General features: G+C 34.2%; 1 protein-coding gene and 1 long non-coding RNA gene across 2 annotated transcripts in view; both read left to right on the forward strand.

The window, feature by feature from the left end:
• The window catches only part of LOC147067724 (very long chain fatty acid elongase 7-like), a 198,936-nt gene that overhangs the window by 13,663 nt on the left and 160,903 nt on the right, over positions 1 to 24,370 (forward strand). The window lies entirely within an intron of this gene.
• On the forward strand, positions 11,299 to 20,740 carry LOC147067725 (uncharacterized). Its single transcript, XR_015071365.1, has 3 exons — positions 11,299 to 12,748; positions 19,023 to 20,302; positions 20,703 to 20,740. It is a non-coding gene; the product is annotated as an uncharacterized LOC147067725 (long non-coding RNA).

Genomic DNA, 24,370 nt, shown 5'->3' on the forward strand with positions numbered 1-24,370 from the left:
CATTATAGTTTGAAGGACTTTATTTTCTTCGTTTTTTGCCATCCTTTGTCGGAGGTAGGCCATAATCAGGGCGATGTTAGCTTTGTCGTCTACTACCCGGAACAGTTCGGTGGAGCTGTACTCGTACGAATTACGGCTATTATTAGGCCACGAAATATGGCGTCTCCGTATACTACGTACACGATTGATCTTCTATTGGATAATTATCTGAGAAATGCTGTATTTTTTGTTTTTTCATAATGTGGTACTGTTTGTATGCTACACTTTCCCACTCGCTTGAGAAGGTGAACATTTTGTCACCCTGTTAGTCTAAGGAATTTGAGGATTCGTCTTTATAGGCACATCTCCAAGGCCTCAACTATTCGTGATATTGGGATTTGGTGTTCATACCTCCATGTCATCAAACTGAATTGAGAGGATCCACCATAGATGTATTAAAAGTCCACTGTCCAAAGGGATCCACTATCGAAATTGAACCATGCTCGCAGTCTCTGGACATTATACTTCATGCTATACCTACCAGTTAGTAAATTTAATTAGCTGGTATTTATTATACTTAGTTGCATGACTACTGCATATAACTTAGTACTTGAATCTAGTATGCAAATTTAACTTAACAACGATTTCTGCAGTATTGCATTAAAATGTGAATTCGTACATTAATTAAGTAATACGTAAGTACTTAGTATTGAGAAATACTTGTTTTCGTCCTGAAATATGAATGATATTATATCGCAAAGTAAGCTTTTGGTTGCTGGTTGATTCTGGCATTTATTTATGTTAGTATGTTGAATATTTCTTACGAATTTCTCAATTTGTTTAAAATCTATTAATATTAAGTAAACACTCACTGAATTAATTCAGACTCTATGTTATGTTATAACTATTGCTTAAAACTCTTAATAAGTTGAATTTGATAGTACCTCAACCCGTTTCTTGGCAGCTATTATATTATAAATTATATTTAAGTACCTAAGTACTTATTATTCAATATAAGAATTCATACCATTGATTGAAACTAAGAAAATCTCTCACAATTATTACCAGTGGCGGTCCTACCAAGTTTGATGTACGACTATTATTTGTAAACTTCCAAAACGGTTTAGTGAAGGTTGCTTATAAGTGTAGGTATATCAGGCATGTCTAATTTCAAGTGAGGTGGATGGTGGATGTACTTTATCTAAGAGCGCGATGCTCAATTCGTACTTACCATAAAATAACAGTAAAAATTGTAAGTAGCCGAAATCCATCTGTTAACTATAGATTATAGAGATAAGGAATCCTTAACCATAGACTACTTTTGTTATGAACTCGCCCCCTTGCCCCCCTTCCGTATTGCCATTTACCACTGACAGCTGCTGTCAAAATAAATTGACGTGTCTTTAAAGCGGCTAATACACTCAAATTCATTTAACAATTGATCTCAATATGGGTATTGAACAACTATTAAATATCCGTGACATTTAATACGACATATTTTCCTTTAATTTCTTGATTCTGTACATGTCTTAATTTAGTAAAACCGATTATCGAATTGAAATGTCAGTGTCAATGAATTATGAATTAACTTTTCTTATTCAGATTTAGATATTTATGTAATATTAAACCAATAGATAGGTAGTTGAAATATATATAAGTACTTAGTTACCTACACACCAACATGGTAATATTAGTTTTAATCACTCTATATAATTATTCACATCATGGCATATATTTGTAATAATTGTAAATGACAAAATCTGACATTTCAACGGCAAGTGTTACCGTATCGGGAAAACATGGTCAAAAATAACTTATATTATTCACTAATTGCGGAGACATTTAATCATTTTTATTAAATATTAATTGTGTGTTTATAGTTATTGAATTTATTTTGTATATTTTTCATATTTTTGTCATCGTTTAACAATTACAAAATAATTTACCTAAATTATGAAAAAGATAATTTTTTTATATGGTAATATTTTCAATAGAAAAACAGGACGAAGCTATTGCAGATTTGGTGGACCATAGACAACTCGATCATAACTATGAAAGGCTTTCTGGATAGTGTTTTGTTGTAATTTTGTTGTAATTATGACAGACGATTGTGCATAGGGCTCTTAGTATCAAAATTGGCAGCGATCTACTACACTCTCCTATCGCCATTCTTCAAATTAAAGAAACGTATTATATTTGGTAGAACACACTGAGGTGTTAAAAATTAAATAACAACACTTGCCTTCACCAGCACAATGAAATACTCAATTTTCTATCCATTGTGTAAGTTTTGGTCTTCTTTTGGGCATTCATTCAATTTATCGTCAAACTACTCTGACTACTACTCTGCAAAACCCTACTGCGCGGCTCTAAGATGAGACTACGCCCCAGTTTAAAGCACGGGGATTCACATATTCTCTTTCTCTAACTCCTGCTGCAGGCCGTGAGTGATGCAATACGAATCAAGTGATACAACGAAGCCATACGGGATTATTATTTTCTTTTCATGGTTAATTTGAAAAGAACTTTCACGTAACTGATAAGAATGGTCAATGCTTCTCCTTCAAAATCTTACTGAAATTATATTATTATATTACAACTGTATGTACACGTTTTTTTACATGTTCACGAATCAATTTACATGGCTTAAGGCAGGGTTGGCGAACCTTTTTTTGTACGATTTTGTACAAATTTTCCCAAATAATATTTTTCGACTGTCTGGCGTGCATAGCAGTTTTTCATGGGGAGAAAATGAAAAAAGAATGGTGTTTAAGAATTTTATTAAAAAAAAAAAATTGAGTTCTATCTTTCACCGTGTTTCTAGCCGAAGGCGTGTCCTTTGTTCTTTGAATATTTTTTCCCTTGTCCCAGATCGTGGGAGCATTGTAACCACGCTTCTTTCATATATATATTCACCATCACTGAACTGTTTTCCATTTTTAAAGATTTTTCTTCAGGCAAAAAAACAAGCAGATGTTATATTTCAATGACTGCCGATAAATTTCATGAGGTTTGTTGATTGAAAATTTTTATTTTTATTTGCCCGATCAATAAATTATTTTTATTCGTTCTTGATTTTTTCATGGAGTGATTTATGGTTTGTCTCATAACCGTTTAACCGACGAGGTTCCGCGTACAACTGTCCCAGAATACAAAATACACACTGCTTTACTATCTTCGGTAATCATCAAGTCTCTGCTAAGTACTTAGGTACTAGATTCTAATAACTATTTTTTTTCTTATTTCCACTAACCACGTTAAATAAGATTTATTAAAAATAATATGCATGCACTTTTCTTCATTGAGCACCTGTCAACGGCGAAAATCAGCTGAATCTAATAATTATTGTAACCAATGACAAACGTAATCTCCAATGATAACTAATAATAAAATAATAATAAAAACCGAAGAAAATACGCGCTGCCATGTCGTCATTATTTTCTAACATTATATAGGTACCTAGATATATATTTATTTTGTGAAGAAAAATATTTTTTAAATTATTATAGGTACCTACCTAATTTGATTTTCTCTTCAAAATGAAACATTCACGTGCCATGAGTTCGCCATCACTGGCCTATGGTCTACGACCAAAATCCATCTCGCGATTAACGCGTTTAATTAGTTTAACAAAAATCTACACTATATAAGTAGGTATACAATTATAACAATTTACCAAATTATTTTGAAAATGTAACACAAGTACTTACCCAAACAAATGATATTTTTCTTATCTTTTTATTGTCAAATCATTCATATAACGCTAACACATTTAAATGTTTTAACGTCTTCAGGAACAATCAATTAACAGATACAATAATTACAAGACAACTAATCACTGGCCGCTTTTATTCCTCTAACAACAAAATTGTAGTGCATCTCCCATGATGCCAATGCCCTCATTTTGAATGTGTTCTTCAATGTAGTGATCCTGAATAGCCTTATAGCAGTTTAAAGCTCCGATGGCATATAATAATTATGTAATAAATAATACTGAAATCACATAACATCACTGACTTGTCAAATTCAATGTCCCGATTGCAGGCGTAACATTTGATGGTATCGCTTTTCTTGCCATCTTGATTCTGATTTTATATTAACTGAAGTCTGACCATCGGGGCTCCAATGCCTCAAATTCTCTTATTGAACACCCAAGATATATTATGTAAATATTGTAAATCATTCTACAGTGATATCATAAGCGATTCTGTGGTGTATTGGAACTGTTTGATGCAATTAAATTTTTTATTTATGTTGACATATAGTGAACATCACAAATTATTAATTTAAGACGTTCGCAACATGACATTTAGAAGCAAAGAAATATTTCGGTACTGTTCGGTTATACCGGAGGCAGCGGAAAACGCATTTTGAAAATAGCCGATAAACTGGATTATTTGTTAGGTTAACCTAACCAAACCTAACCTAACCTAACCTAACCTAACCTAACCCAACCTAACCGAACCTAAACTAACCCAAACTAACAAATAATCCAGTTTATCGACTATTTTCAAAATGCGTTTTCCGCTGCCTCCGGTATAACCGAACAGTACCAATATTTCTAACGTATATATGCAATGAGCTAAGCAGACTCTGGATTTTAAGAATTTATAAAACAATGCCCACAACAACAATGCCTATTTTAAATGCTAGTAAACAATACCACAGTAGGTATCTACCCATAGTGCCACAGTATAGCGGTTAACCTATATCCACACTCTCTTAATTGCGGTGCCCCCAATAATTTGACAATAAAATGTTTCCGATAACACAATATTTTGTGAATTCATCGTCAGTGTATAAATAAGTAGTACCTGTTACTACCCTGGTAGGTATATGTTTGTTGTCCACAGTTATTATTATTAGTATCGATTATGGTATTGACCAGCTGTGTTTTTACAAACTTTATTTGATAGGCATGTATATGGTTTGTAAACATTGGGAATTAGCACATGGACACTCACGTGCCGAAATGTGTTTACACTACTTTAGTATGACTACCTACTATCTGCCTGCATAGTTCAACAATAAGCATTGTAACTGAGCAAAGACGCGATTCAAGTATGGATAGCCTTGTTTTTTGATCTCCTGAAAAAAGTGTTTTATTTTTAGACAGTCGCCAAGTCTAATCTAATATCTGGAACACTTCAATCTCAGTGTATATTTATTTTCAAATATTATATTATATGTTATACCGAACATAACAATATAATTAATAATTTTGACGTAGTTCAGCTGGGTCTCCCAGACATTTTGTATGGAGTGAAGTGCTCTCCCAGTCATTCCCGATCATAATCGAATAGCAAGTTGGTTCTCTTTGCGAAGTGCCATTTATTGTAATGTCAAATGTGTAGTGCAAACTGCACACTCATGCAACTGAAGCTGCCGACACTCAATGTTGTGTTCGTCATTGATCAAAAAGCGATCTGGATCGGGACAGGCGTGTTTCACATAATGTTGGTTTTCAATTCTCAGTCTGATATAATTATCATTAGATTTTGATGTAGTTAATGTATTCAAAACATTTTTACATGGGCATTAGTGACATTGACATTATTGGTGGCGCAGATCTAATCAGACGTGGGCGCCTACAATAATATCCGGTCTGTATACGTAAATTATTGTAAAATCTAAACCGATACCTGGGAAAAAGATAAAAAGAACCGAAATACCTACACACAATTATCGTATATCAGTGTCTCTATTTCTTCTGAATTTACAAGAAGTATTTCTCCTAAGTAGTATTTTTGACAGAAAATGTAAAAAAATATTTCAGAAGACACTCATAATAACCATGACATTGATGTAATTACATAATTAGTTGGAACACCTCAGAAACATACCTATTAGAAAAATGTTTTTGAAACAATATTTATAGGTACGCAGCGGGACTCGAACCTTCCTCCATTGAATTCCGACCAAGGTGCTTTATCAATTACGCCACCCGTGCCAAAGTAGCTAATTACGACGAAATTAACTAATAGTAATGCGACCGAAGTCTTTATCACACTAAGGCCCGTTTCAGACGAGACATCGGTGTCGCGCCCGATATAATATATGAGGTCTTTGTATTCGAATAAAGGGGCCTTTGTATTATGTTTATGAACGCCCCAGAGCTTATGAGTCAACGCGTGTCCGGTAAACTTTTCCGTCGGCCGCTACATTCTCAAGCCGCCGATACACTTGTTTTTATTACCGCAGCCAGTTTTATGTTCTAATTTATAACGCGAAATTATGCGTTGACTCATTAGCTCTGGGGTGTTCATAAACATAATACAAAGGCCCCTTTATTCGAATACAAAGGCCGTCTATATTATATCGAGCGCGACACCGGTGTCGCGTCTGAAACGGGCCTAAGACTGGGTGTCACGGGTGGGATGGTAGGATTCTGAACTGATAATATATGAAGAGGTGAAATTATTCTAACGGAATCTGGCGATCATCGAGCATTTGTATTTTCGAGCGAAGGTTCCATGGTCTCTGTCTGTCTTTGGCACTTTCCTGCCTATGTCTGTCTGCATAGTCAATAAACGTCGCAAGTCAAAAATAAATTCAGCAAGAGACATCAATAGAACCACCTACGTAATTTAGGATTGCTTAATACACAACCTTCATCAATTACGAACAATTTTATTCTCATGTCATTCATTGATTGGGAGGAATGTCTAGGAAATGATTTTTTACTATCTAAGCAAATACAAGTAGTATTAACCTCACATAATGTCAGCAATGAAATATCAATGATATTAATAATGTCAGCAATGAAATATCAATGATATTAATATGGTGGTGATAGGACAATGACCCCGTGGATAAAAATCCCCCCGCATAAAATAGTCCACGATAATTAAACTTCCCCATTTGAAAAGTCGATTAAATAAAATAATTATTTAATAAGTAAATAGATTAAGAAAAATTTGGAAAAGTTCATCAAATTCTGCTACACGTTTTTCGCCAGCACAGCACAGCGCTGGTGAACTTTCGTGTTTTGCTTTATAACTATTTTTAAGTAATATTAAACTAAATAAGTAGGTACTTACTGTACATTATTTTCTGTTGAATATTTCAATATTTTACTAATTAATTTTTCTCATTCTCCCAATTTCTAAAAAAATGTGCATATTAATTGTCATGGTGTAATTTTAAATTTCTATGCTTATTTTTCTGTCAAATGATTTTTATTTTTTTCAAATTAATTCCCCTTATTTGTTGTTTCGATGAAATTATATTTGCTTAAAGATTTATTTTTATTTTGACGTGGGGGTTTTTTGATGCAGGTGGTTATTGTATGGAGGTGTAGCAATCATACCACTCAGCATTACAAGGGTGACACACTGTAATATGTACCTATGTTTTGTTGTTAAACCAAACCAAAATAATGGAGCGGAAGCGATGGTGAGCATTTCCTCAATCAACTAGATCAGTAGGGTATATTATGATTTGTTTGATGCGACAATGTATCTTGCACTGCATTTGTATAAATAGCAAGGACAATCCACAATTAATATAACATACTTACCTACTCATATCGAGTCCGTCACTCGGCGCACTACTCATCTGGATTCAAGTCTCTGGTTATATTAACATCTCGGTACATAACCAGTCAGTTCATGAATATAATCAATCTCATCATTACACCCGTACCCGCGATATAACATCACTATATTCATCTATACTTTTCATTGTTTTTATCTATTCATGTAACGACAAATAAACCCTCACCTCGAAACATCCAAGCCGCTACGACCTTCTACCCCCCACTTCTTAATCCCCCAAGGGGGGGGGGGGGGGGGCGTTCGGGGGTATAATGACCAGGAGGTAATTGTTCTAGAACCGGAGTAGGTATCTAAGTATTGGCACGCAATACATTGTTAAATCCAGAAATTGCAGAATAGCAATGGGCAGACATAGCTCAAAAAAGCGCCGGGCAATTTTGTAGTGATCTAGTGGTAGAAAGAATAGGTAGAAAATGTCCGATACGACATAGACGCTGCTGATTCAATTAGATTTTGATGTTATGGGAAAGTATATACCTAACAACGCACTGCACGGGATCGGGTGAATTGGAAAGAAGCTTGATGACGTACATACAGCAGTGTATAGGATCCAGGTTAATACGTCATAATGATGATGTTGTGAATACTGGTTTTAGCATAGGAAAAACGAGACTGTATCTAAATGAATTGAATTTTATGCGCAGATTCATTTGAAAATGAAACTACCTTTCACGAGAGGTGTGGATAATTGTGATTAATGATTATTGTACATTCGAGTACGTTGTTTTTTGCAGGTCGGTATGCCTCTAACAACGAAACAGGCAGTTCGTATGAGCAGCTGTTCGTATGAGAAACATTATGTGATTGCTTTTTTTGTTGGTAAGTTCGTATGTTGCCCGTATTACGCTGTCACATCTCGCTCAAACCCGACTGAACGATGATTGCCGTCATTCAAATGACAGTTTTTAGTCGTCCGCCCGGATAGCTGGAGGGAAGCAGTGCATATACGTTGTTGTCACAATTATATTCGACGACAGCCTGTGCAGTTATCGACAGCGGTCGAACATAATCGAAGGTATCATACAAATATGTTTTCTAAAATATTAACTTCACAAAGAACGAAAACATCAAAAAAATTTAAAAAAAATGTTGAAATGTGTTGCTCTTTGAATCAACCATTGTCATAATAAATGGCCCAACAACCCGGGGCTGGTCCTAGCCTCCTCCATCTCCTCATATCTTGGGAAAATGTTCTCCAGTCATCTTTGTTGATATCTATCGCCAACTACAGGAGTCTGCAGCCCTATGTTGTAACTTGTGACGTGAAGTCACCCGGCGACATGACGTCATATGACATCATTGTGGCGTACTACCGGAGTGAGTCAATAGTCTTCGAGAAATTAACGCTACTCTAATACTGGCGTTATTCATTGTCCCCATACACAAATAGGTGTTTCAGCATAATAATATCTATGGTGGCCGTGTGCATTGGGCGGATCGCCTCGATGCGTGTATTGAGCATACGTCACAATTACGTCATTTCGTCGGGTGACTTCATGTCACAAGTTACAACATAGGGCTGCTGGACCTGCCAGTTGACGATCAGGATTTCCCTCGGCGGTTGAGCACTGTACATTCTTGCTACATGGCCCACCCATCGGAGTCTACCAAGTTTAACGATTGCCGAGATAGATTATTCTTGGAAGATGTTGTAGAGCTCCAAGTTATGCTGAATACCTACGCCATTCTTTGGATCAGTAGTGATTATGTTCACAATAAAGATTTAAGATACGAGGGTGGGTCAATAAGTCCTTAGAAAAGCCGACAGGTGGCGCGACTAGTACTGTAAGCGGTTTGTTTTCATGCAGCGGCACTACCGATTCAGTATGCTGCGAAGTTTCAATCAGATTGGTCGGGTTGTTGTTTTTTATTTTCGTACATTTAAAAAAAAATTGCTTGTTTACAAAAATGGAAAAAATAGAGTTTAGAGCTGTTATTAAACATTTTAATATAAAAGGGTTAACAGCAAAGGAAATAAAAAATGAGTTGGATTTAGTTCACGGCATATCTGCTCCTTCACTTGCAACTATTTATAACTGGTTAAATGAATTTAAACGTGGTCGTACATCAACAAAGGATGAACCACGCTCAGGACGTCCTGTAGAGGTGACTACACCAGAAATGATCAATAAAATCCACGATATGGTGTTAAGTGACCGAAGATTAAAGTTGAGTGAGATAATTGAGGTTACAGGGATCTCAAAAGGTAGCGTCATTTCTATTTTACATGACAAATTGGGCATGAAAAAAGTTTCTGCAAGATGGGTGCCGCGTTTGCTCACAGTCGACAATAAACGCAATAGGGTGGTGGCCTCTAAAGCCCTGTTGTCGCTCATGCAACGCAATCCGGATGAATTTTTTCGTCGCTTTGTGACTGTAGATGAAACATGAATACACCACTATACTCCCGAGACGAAAGAACAGTCAAAGCAGTGGATTGCGAAAGGCGAACCATGTCCAAAGAAGGCGAAAACCGTAAAATCAGCTGGTAAGGTTATGGCTACTGTATTTTGGGATGCACGTGGAATTATTTTCGTTGACTATTTGGAAAAAGGAAAAACAATAACAGGGGATTATTATGCATCTTTATTGGACCAGCTAAAAAACGAAATTGAAGAAAAACGGCCTCATTTAAACAGGAAAAAAATCCTCTTTCATCAGGACAATGCCCGTGTTCACACATGTTTACGATCAATGGCTAAAATTGAAGAATTGAAGTTCGAATTGGTCGACCACCCACCGTATTCGCCAGATTTAGCCCCCAGTGACTTTTTCCTTTTCCCAAACTTTAAAAAATGGCTAAGTGGACAACGTTTTTTTTCAAATGAAGAAGTCATCGATCGGACAAATGCTTATTTTGAGGACCTTCCGAAAACTTATTTTTCTGACGGTTTAAAAAAAATTGAGAAACGTCTAACCAAGTGTATTGAGCTCCAAGGAGATTATGTTGAGAAATAAAAAAAAATACAAAAATAAAAACTGTTTTAATGCTTTTTTCTAAGGAATTATTGACCCACCCTCGTACATATTAGCTGTAAACCTATCGAATATTCGTAATCGTAATAATAATATATGAGTGCGTTTCTTTGCGCATAGCATAAGTGTCGATATGAGATTGTGAGGCTTTTTTATTTAATTCATTCACCAAAAAAAAAACCCAACTTCACATTATGTTAAGTCGACAATGATGTAGTGTGGCAAAGAAACAGTTGGCAATTAATTTAATTAGTTCAATTTTCAATAATTGAAAATGGCAAACTGTAAACTTTACTAGTCTTCCTCAGGGGTGGACAAAGAAAACGTTTAGGTACTGGCTGGGAAATCTAAGAAAGTGGTTAGAGCAGTATTCCATACAAGTTGCAGCGTCAGGCAGGGATGGTGGGAAGAAGAGCGATGGTCATAAAGAAGAAATAATCGCCGTGTTGGGTCGACGCTGATTGAAGCTGCTGGTGTATGGTCATAATAGTGATCACTGATCACTGATTACTATTACGACATGCTATCAAAGAACGTAACATGCCATGGTGCAGGTACATACACACATGTCTGCCTTTTCGCACATCCATTAATTATTATAAGCCTTGACGGACGGTGAAAACGATTATCCCACAGTTAAAATAACTTAAGTTTTTTTGATTCACTCTTTCTCTTAGCGTGGTCCATAATGACAACAACAACATTGCAAGTCATTGCGCTAGTAAAAGGTCATCAGATGAAGTGATTTTTTATGTATCTAAACAAAAAAGGTAATCTTCGTTTTCTCAGTCAATTAGTAGTAAGTACTAAATTCGAAAGACGTTTTTGATCACATTGATAAGAGTTTATCTGGGTAACTGTGTATATTTATTAGGTATAACTACATACGTGGGTAGTATAGTGTTTTGGAATGGTTGAATACTGGATAGGATTGATCACTGATATCCAATCGGTCGATAGTCGACTATTTTTTCTTTATTCCCAAAATCCTCAAAAAGAAATGCTGCACATTCTAAAATACTTGATGTAGTCTCCATCGCTGAATGGTTTTCCATGTTTGGCAATTACTTAAACTACTTCAAAGCTAGCAGCAGCAGTATTTGAATTCGCTACTACGAATAAACTTACTTGAAGCAGTAGATTGTAGATGTTTATTTTTAATTGCTCTTAAAATGTTATAATCTTTTTGTTCATCTTTGCTTTTGCCAAGAAGCTCCTTATGATTTTTTTCATAGTGTCTTTTTACAGATGATGTTATAGATACCACTGACACAGAACATAGCACACATGTAGTTTTATCACTTTTTCAATTACACCTTTCATTTCGGTCCACCAATTTTGAAACTGTCTGTCAGAATTACTAAATTTTTGTTTCTTATTCGGTACCACCATCTTTGTGGGAAGCAATGAAAATGTTTGTTACTATATTACTTAGTTTGTATTATTTAGTTACTTATTTTACGCACCAATTTAGACACCAGAATTGCTCTGATCAGATGAGGCATTCTTTTGCTACAGTGGTCTGAATCATTGTAAATCGATCAAAATCAGAGGCTCGCGGCACGGCTTCCCCCTCCGCCTGGTAAGGTGAGTACGATAATATTATATGTGGCGCCTAAAGCTTAAAAACCGATCTATATAATTATTTACATTAAAGGTAATACTTATTCTTGAACAGTATTTGCTTGCTATTTTTTATACAATGCGATCTGTCATTAATTTTATACATGATTTTCGTCGTTTGCGCATCGATTGGTAAATGTTATTTAGTGCTAAACATAATATTAAAAACCGAAGAAAATACGCATGGCTATGTTGTCATTAACAATATTAGGATATATAATTATATTTCTTTGTAAAACTTTTTTTTAAAAAGAAATATTTTTTAAATTGTAGGTAATGTTTTGTTCTTCAAAATAAAATATTCGCGTGCCATGCAAAATCACCACGCGTGCCGTAGCTTCACCATCACTGTCTTAGGTGGTATAGCATCGCGTCGAGACAATTGGAATATTATTGTATCTCTCGCGCGGTTACATGTAAGTTGTACGTATGCAGTTCTTCGTGGGACACTTATTCGTGCGCCGCAGTACGTGAAACATGAGTTCGTATAACATTTCATCAAATGACGAGTTCTTCGTTGAACATTTCACCGTGGAATACGTATTCTACAACATGTGGCGCTAGTTTGCTGTTCCAATTAGATTCAATACGAATTTTATGAGATGTCTTTATTGGTTTTAAATAATTTAATGTTGAAACTACATAAATAATACACCTATACGATGTGATAGTATTCATAATCTACTTACCTACCTATTTTCTAATGTGTGTTCCTTGTATTATGATGGTTTTGTTTTAAGTGTTTTATTTAGACATTAGTATTGTCCGTTACCGAAATAGATATATTTTTTAAATATGATTAATAAATAATATCATATTTATAACTCCCTGCGTAATATATTAGTATTAGCTAGTATTAGTATATTAGTAAGTAATATTGCACTTTAATGGTATAAATTATCAACAGCTATTTATTGGTGGTATTTGGTAAAATATTATATTAGGAGATTATCTTTATTATTAGAATATTATGGTTTCAAATGTTTTATTCAGAATCCTATAATCTTACCAAAACATTTGAATAAAAAAAATACGTGAAAAATGTTCTCTTATTGTATTAATATGTACCTATATTTATATTTGTATATAAAAACAGATCAAATGTTTCTTATACATATAAATTTTGCGTGTGCACAATGGACATGTCGATTTGAAACCTTTTTTAAGTAGGTATTATTGAAAATACAAAGATGGCAATACCTACCTATTAATTTAAAAAAAATAATGTATATAGGTACATAGGTATGTAGATAAATGCTGTTATTTGATTCATTTAGGATATTATTGATTTTTATAGATAAGTACGTAGTACCTACTTTAATTTTAAATATTTGTGCCCGAGTTGGGGGAGCGGTCGTTTATGAAGAGTGGGTTCGATCCCTCGGATGTACCAAAATACACGTTGTTTTTTAAAATGTGTCTAATGTAGCTTATTGCGTTTTATTTTAATTAACTACCAAATATGTTGAAATTTTATTATAGTATTATAAAAAATGTGTGTTCTTATTATTTTTCTTGATTATTATTTAAAATAATATTATGGACAATGTTGGTTTGAAACGTTTTGTAAATGGATATTATTGAAAATACGAACTTAAAAATAAATATACCTACTTATATAGATTACTGCATTTATTGAATTCATTTTAGATATGATTGATCTTTGCAACTTTATAGATAGGTACTACTACATAGGTAACTTGAGCATATCCTGATAATACAGGTATGGTATCCGACTTGGCAGAGCGGTTCCATATAAAAAGTGGGTTCAATCCCGTGACTGGATAAAAAATACATGTTGTTTTTTTAATGTGTGTTAATCCAACGTGAGACCAACATAATGTTTGAGGCTTTCACGGTTGTTTTGTTATCGTAGTATATTCTTGGGTTTTCACCGTGTCTCCTTCTTCCTTCTTTACTCGACGTTTCGGGCTCGATGCAGAGGCCATTATCAAGAGATATGTTTTATGATGAAATGTAGTGTATGTATGTGAATGTAAACGTTGCTCTAAGAATGTCAAAATGAATCCGATTATCTAAGAGCAAACGTTGCTCAGAGTAATCTGTCAATCATTACGACCGGGGATACTGGCTCGAATATTAGATTTTGCCGATAGTGCCGGAAGCCATGACGTTTTAACCGTAATCCATCATCCCTATTGATATTTTCAGGGTTTCTGTGGATTTCAATGGCCTCCTTTACCAATCGTGCGAAATATCCTTTATTCCGACCCAATATCTTGGTCTCAAAGTCAAATTTGTGCCCTGTATCCATCGAGTGCTCGGCAATTGCCGACATCGTGTAATGTTTAAGTCGGTATACTTAATTAAATAGATGAATTCAAATATACAAAAACACTAAATATACACATTTATTTTACCGCGTATACCATTTGGAAAAGAGCATCACACTGTCTTTATCTTTAGCGATAGGTATGGGGCCCGTGAAATATCTGTAGGTACATTTATTTATAAACCCTAACTCCGGATATTACCTAGGTATGTTACAGTGGCCAAATATTTTTTGTGCACACAATAGGAGCACGTGAAAGTTAAAGGACATACCTACACAATAAACTGACCTTAATTTCTATACAAAATCATTACCATCTGGATACGTCTTTTGTCATTTTTATGAAATGCAGTCTCAGAAGATTCCACCAAAATACAATGGATTTGTAATTGATTTATTTCAAAACACTACATGAGTTATTGATTTTTTAATTATATTTACGACATGGTAGGTACTGCATACTTTACATATATAAAGATCGATATTATCCTAAATGAATTAAATAACAGCATTTATTTACATACCTAGGTAGAAACATTTACTTTTTTAAATTAAAGTAGGTATTATATTTTCAATAATACCTACTTACAATAAGTTTTAATTCAATTAGTCCACTGTCCGCACGCAAAATTATGTGTAGGAGAAACATTTGATTTGTTTTATTTATACTTAGGTATACCTAAGAGAATATTTTTCATATACTTACTTAATATATTTTTTTGGTACTGTTCGGTTATACGAAATACAGCGGAAAACAGATTTTGAAAATACCCGATATACTGGATTATTTGTTAATTTGGGTTAGTTTAGGTTAGGTTAGTGACACGACCCCAAAATGCAGGCCATCAGCCGGCATTTTCCCTTAATAAATTAGTGACGTCACAACTTTTCGATCCGACCGTAATTGTCGATTTTACTTGAAAATACGCGGCCTATCTCTAAACAAAGCTATAGTAATTGTGTATTAAGTCCCATAGTACAATCTGAGCGACTTATGGCCCCTCAGAGTGAACTACGGATGAATTTCCTTTCAAGGAGACCAAACGGTCTTATAAGGTGAAATGTAAGTAATTGAAATGTATAAGATTGAGGTTAAAAGTAGATAATAAATTGTAAACGACTTATGGGATATCATTTGCTAAACATTGTAAATAAATGTCCATTTGCATTTAATCTGATTTTGAATTATATAAAAATAAATTTTATTTTTCCAAATCTAGTCGCGATGTTTTCGCCGCGGCCAAAGTCGAATACCTTAAATAAATAAATTATGATATCAAATATTGTCGTAATTGAAATCTAATGATTACGTTTTGTAAGTACTGATTACACACACTCAATTTAAATAATAAATTAATATTTCAAATCGTAATAAAAAGGGTACCAATTTAAGTACCTACTTTTGTAAAAGTTAAATGAAGGAATTTCGAAAATGAGAATTCTGATAATGTAAGTCTGAGGACTCGGTTGCTCTCCTAATTTACAAATAAAAATTATTCTTAAGATCTGTCAATTAACCCTGACAGATCGATATTAAATTACCCGAAATAGGTAATTTTCAAACTCAATAAATGAATACTTGTCATAGAAATTTAGACTGAAACTAATGTTATACCTTTAAGTTGAAGTGTTCTATAAATGTAATTAAATAAATTTTAATCGTAACCCCTTCAGGCCGTCTGTAATTGGCCCGCAAAAGTTCTGCATAAAAGAAACGAACAACTTCGATTCCTGCCAGTCTTATTACATCTACGCTCTTGAACAGTAATTTTAATGACTCACGTCGCTACTACGCATTATTTTTAGCGAAAATATTTTCATTTTTCCTTTCCGTTAGCTCGATAAACGAACTAACAGATATTTGGACAATTTGTGTCGAAAGCACTATAAGGACTTTCACAATTGTTATCAAACTTGTACCGTCTATAGGTATTAATTAATTATATATTTTTATTCTATTGAATGATCATAATTTTCCGGAAAAGCCGGGAAATAAACGGCTTTTCTATGATTGGTCCAAAACTTTAGCCATTAGCTCTGTGGAGGAGGTAGAACGATCTCCCATTGGTCCATATTTCGAATGACGTCAAAATCTCGGGTTTTTCCCGCTGTGGGCCTATATAACGTCCTGCATTTCATGTACCTTGAGTCGTCGATTTTTCAATATTCCCGTAAGGTCGTGCCTGAAGGCGATCCGAATTCGCTTAGTTTTTTGGATATTTCTCCGATATTCATTCGGGAGATATTTCCGTCGCGTCATAGTCTGACGTCATAAGTGGATGACGTGCAGTTCGAGCATAGCTCTTTAAAGTTTACGGTCGGCGACTCATAGTTATAAGTGTGTGATCGTACATAAATTAAATATAAAATAATTATAATTAATTAACTTTATTTAATAATTAATTTAAATAAGATTTATAAAATAATTATGCAATTATTTGAAATTAAACTAAAGTGTATAATTGTCGATTATAATTAATTAAAAAGAAATTAAATTTATTTGTCGAGAATAATTTAATAAATAATTTGAACTGAATTACCAAAAGGAGTTTTTATTTTTATTTTGAAAAACAATCAACGAAACATTTTATGAAAAAAAAACATCTAATACTAAGGAAAGTGACCGATAGTCAGCTGTCTTTGACGTCTACGTAAATATTTACGAAAATAAGTTCGATTTGGAAGACAATCAGATAATTAATGATCTAGGCACTAACCTATCGCTAGGTAGTGGTCCTAAATAATATAAAGTTAAATAATAATGATTAAGTGTATTCCAAAAGTGTCAATCAAGAACTTTAGTTGATCACCCTCTCCTCGAGTAGTACTGAGCTAGCCAAACAAAGGTTCTTAATCGGTCCGAGGGCAGGACCGGTTGAAGATAAAGTACCTTTGCGACTATTCCAGGACCGGGGTGAACGTCATTAGGTTAGGTTAACCTAACAAATAATCCAGTTTATCAGCTATTTTAAAAATGTGTTACCTTCTGTATTCCGTATAACCGAACAGTACCCATTTTAAATATCTATAGGTCATACCACAGAACTGATTAATAAGATAGAAATGCGAAAGCCAGTCACCATCGATCAAGAATTTGAAGCCAGCATCGCAAGAAATACTAAGCCCGTTTAGTGTCTTCAAATATTGCCAATATTGAATGCGCGTTTCGTTTATGTTAGAAACTTTAATGCATATTATGATAGTGTTGTTTTAATTTAATAAAACGCATTTTTATAGTACTTATTCCACTTTTAATTAGGACAGGTTTCGTCCGCCTCAGAGGGACATTTTCAACTGAATACATTTTTTTAAAACAATATTTATCAAGCAAATTCCAAAACGACAGAAATAATATAACAACAACAATGCAGTTCCACCATGAATTGCCAGTAAAGTTAACAAAATAAAACCTATCATGATACTTACATAATGTGAATAACATATTCTTTATCACGTGGTTATTGACTATACATCTACTACTTTACTTGTATTAAAAACAACATAAAAAATCTATAGTGCATATTATTATTTAAATTATCAAATAATGACTTTGAAAGGCATTAAAGAATCGTTTGTACTGGAAAAAATGACATACCGACATAACCACTTCTTTTACGAATGTAAAGAAATATAATATTTTTTATTTACAATTTTGAAGTAAATAATGCTATTTCGGTAACATATAATATTCATGTAAAATTATAACACTTAAACCATCGGAGTATATGGGAAAGACGGAAGAAAATAAGTAGGTAACTAAATTATAAATACTTTCATATTGTAATTATATTTATGTAGTTTCAACATTAAATTATTTAAAACCAATAAAGACATCTCATAAAATTCGTATTGAATCTAATTGGAACAGCAAACCAGCGCCACATGTTGTAGAATACGTATTCCACGGTGAAATGTTCAACGAAGAACTCGTCATTTGATTAAATGTTGCACGAACTCATGTTTCACGTACTGCGGCACACGAATAAGTGTTCTACGTTGAACTGTTTACGTACAAATTTCCGGATACGCTCTCGCGCTACTTCCCGACTATTTCCAATAGATATGGCTCACTATTTTTTGTAATCTTAACGAAGCTCTTCCTGATTTCAGTCGTATAACTTCAACGTTGATAATAATGTAAAATTTCTTAAGCCATCTTGTAGGTTTCCTATTAGCAAGGGTGTCTGGCAAGGTGACACAGTCTCCTCCAAATTATTTACCGCTACCCTGGAAGATCTAGTCAGGCGACTGGACTCTGAGAACAGTGACATCACCATTAACAGTGAATACCACTTACGTCACCTACGATTTACATACGACATTGTCGTTTTTTTAAACGACAGAGATGACCTTCAGAACAGGATGTAGGAGATTCAAAATGAAAGCCGTAAAGTAGGTTTAAAGATAGATGTCTCGAGACCAAAGAAACTGCTTTGCTAAATGAAAAAAGATTCTCACCAGTGTCACTCAAATCAAGCAGGTCAACAACGACATTGATGTCGCACAACAACATGTCAATTGACGGTAGTATTTGTGGCGAGATTTCTCGGAGAATCAAACTGGCATGGAACGCAATTGGGCGTCCGAATAGGTAGTATGTTTAAAAGTGACCTCCCATTTTGTCTGAAGTGTCAAGTGTTAGCAATGTGTGCTATCAGTGCTCACGCATGTGTGTGAAACATGGACCCTTAATGTAAGAGAAATCCAAAAAATATGGCGTGTCACGGAAAGGTGCATGTCGGACATAACGCAAAAATACAAAAAATAAACATGGATAAGGAGGGAGCCAGGAGTACGCGATGTGATAGATGTCGCTTATAGATGAAATGGTTATGTCGCTCGGCGAGTGAAAAAACGTTGGCCAAATGCCGTCATACAGTGGTACCCAAGGGACACTAAACACCCACAGGGATCGAGAAGAGTGGAGGGGGATAAAGGAGGCCTTCATCCAATAGTGGATTGGCCCCGGTTGATGTTGATGATGCATATTTATGAAGATGTAGGTGTGTATTATACACAATTAAGCTCGAGGGATGAGGCACAGTTATGTGAGCTACGTGACCTCAGTTGACTATGGTAAAGTATTATTATTATATGAAAGTGCAGATAAAGAAATGTTACTAACGCCGATAATTAAATTATATGCAAGTAATGGTTACCCAATGGATGCCCTAAAATCGCTGGATAAACGGACTCGTAATGATTGGTAGTTGTACGTGGCAGCGAAGAACTAGGGACCAAGAAAAGTGGAGAGTGGGCTTCATCCAACAGTGGATTGACCTCAGATGACGGCGATGTTTTGAAATGTTATGTTGTGTTATGAAATTAGTGAAAGATTAATTTGAGGTTATCTCACTATTACCAGTTACATGCGGTATTACGTTTGTGTAAAAAATCTAGAATCATAAACAAAAAAACAGTAAGCCAACGTTTTTAAGCAAAAAAACGCAGCAAATCAATAGATGTGCCGTGTTTTTGCTTAAGAATCATTATTATTTACTGTTTTGTTGCTTCGAAAAACCTAACATTTTTGCAAAAGTAACGAACACATTATAATGATTTGTATATTAAAATAAATGATTTTCTGTTTATTTTGTTATGTAATTATGTTCAGAATTTTATCTAGTATGTCACCTCATACTTACTTTAATTTTTCATTTTTTCCCATTAGCTGTGTTTTTGCTCATGGGGGCAGTACACGTAATGCCGTCATACAGTGGTACCCAAAGAACCGAAAAGATTGGAAGGAACTTTGGGAAGCCATCATCAGTTGATCAACCCCGACTGATGATATAACTGTAATATAACTGTAGATATAACATTCTTGTCTAAGAGTCTTGTTTGTACCTATTATATTTATACCCTGAAGGTGTATGTAGGTCAGTGTTGCCAACCGTACTATAATTTTGGTCCGCGTACTATGTACGATATAAAATAGGTATAGTACGCCCAAAATACTATAATTTTGAAAATCGTACTATAATTTTATATAAAAGTACTATAATTCTGCATTTGCCATTTCGCAATCGAGCGGTCTTCGAAAATTTGGAAATCTGAAATATTTTTCCCAAAAAAACAAGCCGACCACGAAAAATCGGGAACCTGCGGCCCGCGACGAAATATTTTTCCTAAAAAAAACGAGCCGACTATGAAAAATTGGGAAAATTTTCATTTTCAACAGATGACAACGCGTACTATATTTTATCTCCAAATACTATAATTTTGGAGGCTCTGTACTATAATTCCACTTTTAAAATATGGCAACACTGATGTAGGTACTTACCTACATATATTTAATCTCATAACAAGATTTCAAAAAAAAAATTTTTTTTTTTAATCTCCAGAGACGGTGTCCGTCCGTACCTATCTTAAAAATACATATTTTTTATTAACAATGTTCGAGTACAAGTACATATATGTATGAGGTGTGCAATATTTAAAAAAAAATGAAATATGTACCCAATTAAACCGACGTCGTAGTCTCGTATTGAGATGATAGTCAAATCAAGCTGACCTCTGGTTTGACGCTCTGGTTCATCGCTGCAAATACTTGGTGATTGCACATGGATATCAATTATTGGCTGTCGATTGTTTATGAGGACATTTCATACAAACGAATCATTTTTATCCTTGAAATGTCTCAGAGTAAACCCGTTTCCCGCCAAATAATTAAACTACATATTGTAAGTTGCCAAGTTGTGCTCAGAATTAGCTTCAATTACGGGGCGTTGAACCTTGGGGCAATAGTTTTGGAGAGGTCTAGCAATGTTTATTCAAAAATATTAAATTCATATTAAGGCTATACCTCAGTTGAGGCACGGTCTAAAAAGATCGTGGCTAGGCGATGCGCGGATTGTGCAAATGACGCGTGCCGAACGAAATATAATTTGTCATATAAATCCAACATGCTTCCATTTAATGTTCTGTTTATTGTTCTATTAGTAACAATAATAATATATTCATTGACATGTTTTCTTTTTCAAGTAAATGGGTAACGTTTTTTAGTTCATCTTTACACGATTTAAGAATTAATACCCCCGTCGCCATCACGAAACAAATTGACGTGTTCACAGCTCGACGTTCGCTCTCCGATTGCCAGCGAGTCCAAAATTTCGTCACACCTATAGTTGAAAATTATTTGTCGTTTCACTGAAGTACCGTCTTAATGGTCACTGCAGTTATTTATTGCAGGCAATCAAATAATTATCGGCATGAAGGTAAGTATTTATTATATTGTGATTCATTTAAATTAAACTATTGTAGGTATAGGGTGCTCTAAAACCCGCTGTATTGACGAGCCAATCGTGTCCGTAGCGGTGAAAAACTAGAGAGACCAACAGCGGAAGGAAGGTACTATGCGGCTATGCGCACTCACCAATGGTGAATTCAGTTAATTCTTGGCTTATATAATAAATTAATACTTACAATAAGAGAAGGTAAAAACCCTATTGCCTACTAGATGAAGGATCGAGTATTAAAACGAACTTTGAATATTATTTGAAGTGTTTGTAAAGACCCGTTGTAGATACAATTATATTACATACATAATAATATGTACTCACTATTAATACATTCAGTAAGCTAATTATATTGTCATTACGCGTAATCAATAGAACTAGGTACTCGTAATGTGTTGGGAATTTAATAAAAACCACTGAAATGTAATTATACTGAGAATTTTAATTCAAACTCCATTACGGTACCTACCGTCCTTCTTATTGTGCCATCCCCTAGCGGAAGTCGACCACCATCAAGGCGATCTTGTCTTTGTCGTCTGCTACCCGGAACAGTTCAGTGGAGCTGCACTCGTACCAATCCGTACCTACCGTCCATCAATAGTATTATTTTTATATTGAATGTATTGTAGGTAGGTACTCGGAGCTGTGAAAAATCTATATGTTCAAAAATTAACCTAATCATATATGTACATAAATTGCATGTAGTTTGGTAGCGTCAAATAATAATTCGGAATCCCGGCTCCTGGTTTACAAACCAATCAAAATGACTGAGGAAACTCACCTTTTTTAGCTTTCACATTCTAATTTAATTTTTATTGGGACAGTTGATTGATGGTTAGAATGTTGGATTATAATTTGTTTTAGTTTTTGAAAATTGAAAATGCACCACAGGAAATGATCGTCCTACTGATATATATTATTATTGATGATTGAAAAGATTATTATCACTTTTATAATTACTGATATTTTAAAAGTAGTAGATAAGTCTGGGCATAAGTATCGTTGTTGTCATTTTAAATTCCTAACAAGAACCGGAATTTCTACATGAGCAAAAAAACAGTAGGTAATTAATTACAATAATATATTCATGTGTAGTTAATATCGCCCTCTAGGCGCATGCGTAGTTTTCATCGTTGACGTCAAAGAAATCATACTTATTTTTAGTATAAATTACGATTGGGATATTAATGCCATTGTGTTAATTTAATTAATCAAGTCTTAAAGTGCGGCCACACCGGCAACAAGTCGCGCGACAACTCGTTAAATTTTACGATAATTATCATAATTGCTTAAGGGGGGACATGCTCGTCGAAGGTCAAAATTGAGTTTTTATTGTATTTTCAAACCATGATCCTGGACACTCCTTAAACGTTGTAGATAATCTATTTATATAATTTTGAAGCCTTATTATCCTTTATAGTTATTTTAAACATTTGATGACTGCATAAAGTATTTTTGTTACATAAAATAATATTCTTTTAAACCTCTCGCTCTAATGTTTTAGAATATGGTCATATTTCGGTACATAACTGTACAGTGGTGTTAAGATTTTTTTATATTTATTAATTTTTAAACGCATGTATAAAACCATTAGTATAATTTATTACGAGATAATTTTTGTAAAATATTCACGATAAAAAATTATATTGATAATCTCTGTGATCCCAAATTTGACAAGAAGTAGGCATTTTATTATTCAAAAAATCGGCAAGATTTACACATTTGAAGATGATTCTAAAGGTACTTATTATAAGCTATGTCTTTGACCATTCAAGTGTGATAAACATCTTATGAATAATGATTGCTTTATAATAATTGTTGACCTAAGAATAAGGTAGTGTTTTTTTTAAATACGCCATTTCTTTTGTCATTCCCCAGTGGTTAAGCTACAACATACGGCCGTAGCCATAAATTGACAAACTATAATTAAAGTAAGGAGTAAAATTATGTTAACGCGCGTGTTTGAACATGTACCTAACCGATTAAACGGTAAAGCCCTCGGAATATTACACGCAGAAATAGTTACTGCAGGCGAATATTTTTATAATACACGTTCATTTTGTAGATAATTTTGTTCTTCGTAGTTATTCCTAACATTACGATTTATAGTTCATTTCCATTGGAAATGAGAGGGAAAGTAACTTACCTACTACTTAAAATACCGGTGACCAAAACGTACGACCGTAAAATGCACGATATGCTATGATTAATTTCTAGTGTACTAAATTTGAAGTTATCACTGTTTTTAATCATTTCTTACTGGGATAACTATTTATTGGAATGCTTTATTTTTATAATACAACCACAGAGTTTTAAAGAAATGTTTTTATAGTTTTACTAACATAATTACAATCAAACGCGTAAAAAAATATTTAAATATTCACCCTTGCGTCCTTTCACTCGCTAAGCTTCACTGACGATTTTTGTGGAGTATTTTTTAAAATTCTAAGTAGGTCACCTAGTCAAAGAAAATTATTGTAGTATTTTTTTTTGACTTTTTCTTTTCAATTTTTTCACTTCGGTTGCCTTACTTCCCGGGCCCTTTTCATCTTCATATTATAATATTTTTTCTTCATTCTGCCACAAGTTGCCTGCTGGGAATCACCTGCGTAAAGACTTGTTTACAAGGGCTTAGTGCTAAACATTAGTAATCACTACTCGCACTAATACCGTTACGTGTAAATATGTCGAATTAGTGATAAGCA

Source organism: Rhyacophila brunnea, unplaced genomic scaffold, assembly GCF_057557595.1.
Source record: "Rhyacophila brunnea isolate RB1 unplaced genomic scaffold, BYU_Rbru_1.0 scaffold_3, whole genome shotgun sequence".
NCBI lineage: Eukaryota > Metazoa > Arthropoda > Insecta > Trichoptera > Rhyacophilidae > Rhyacophila > Rhyacophila brunnea.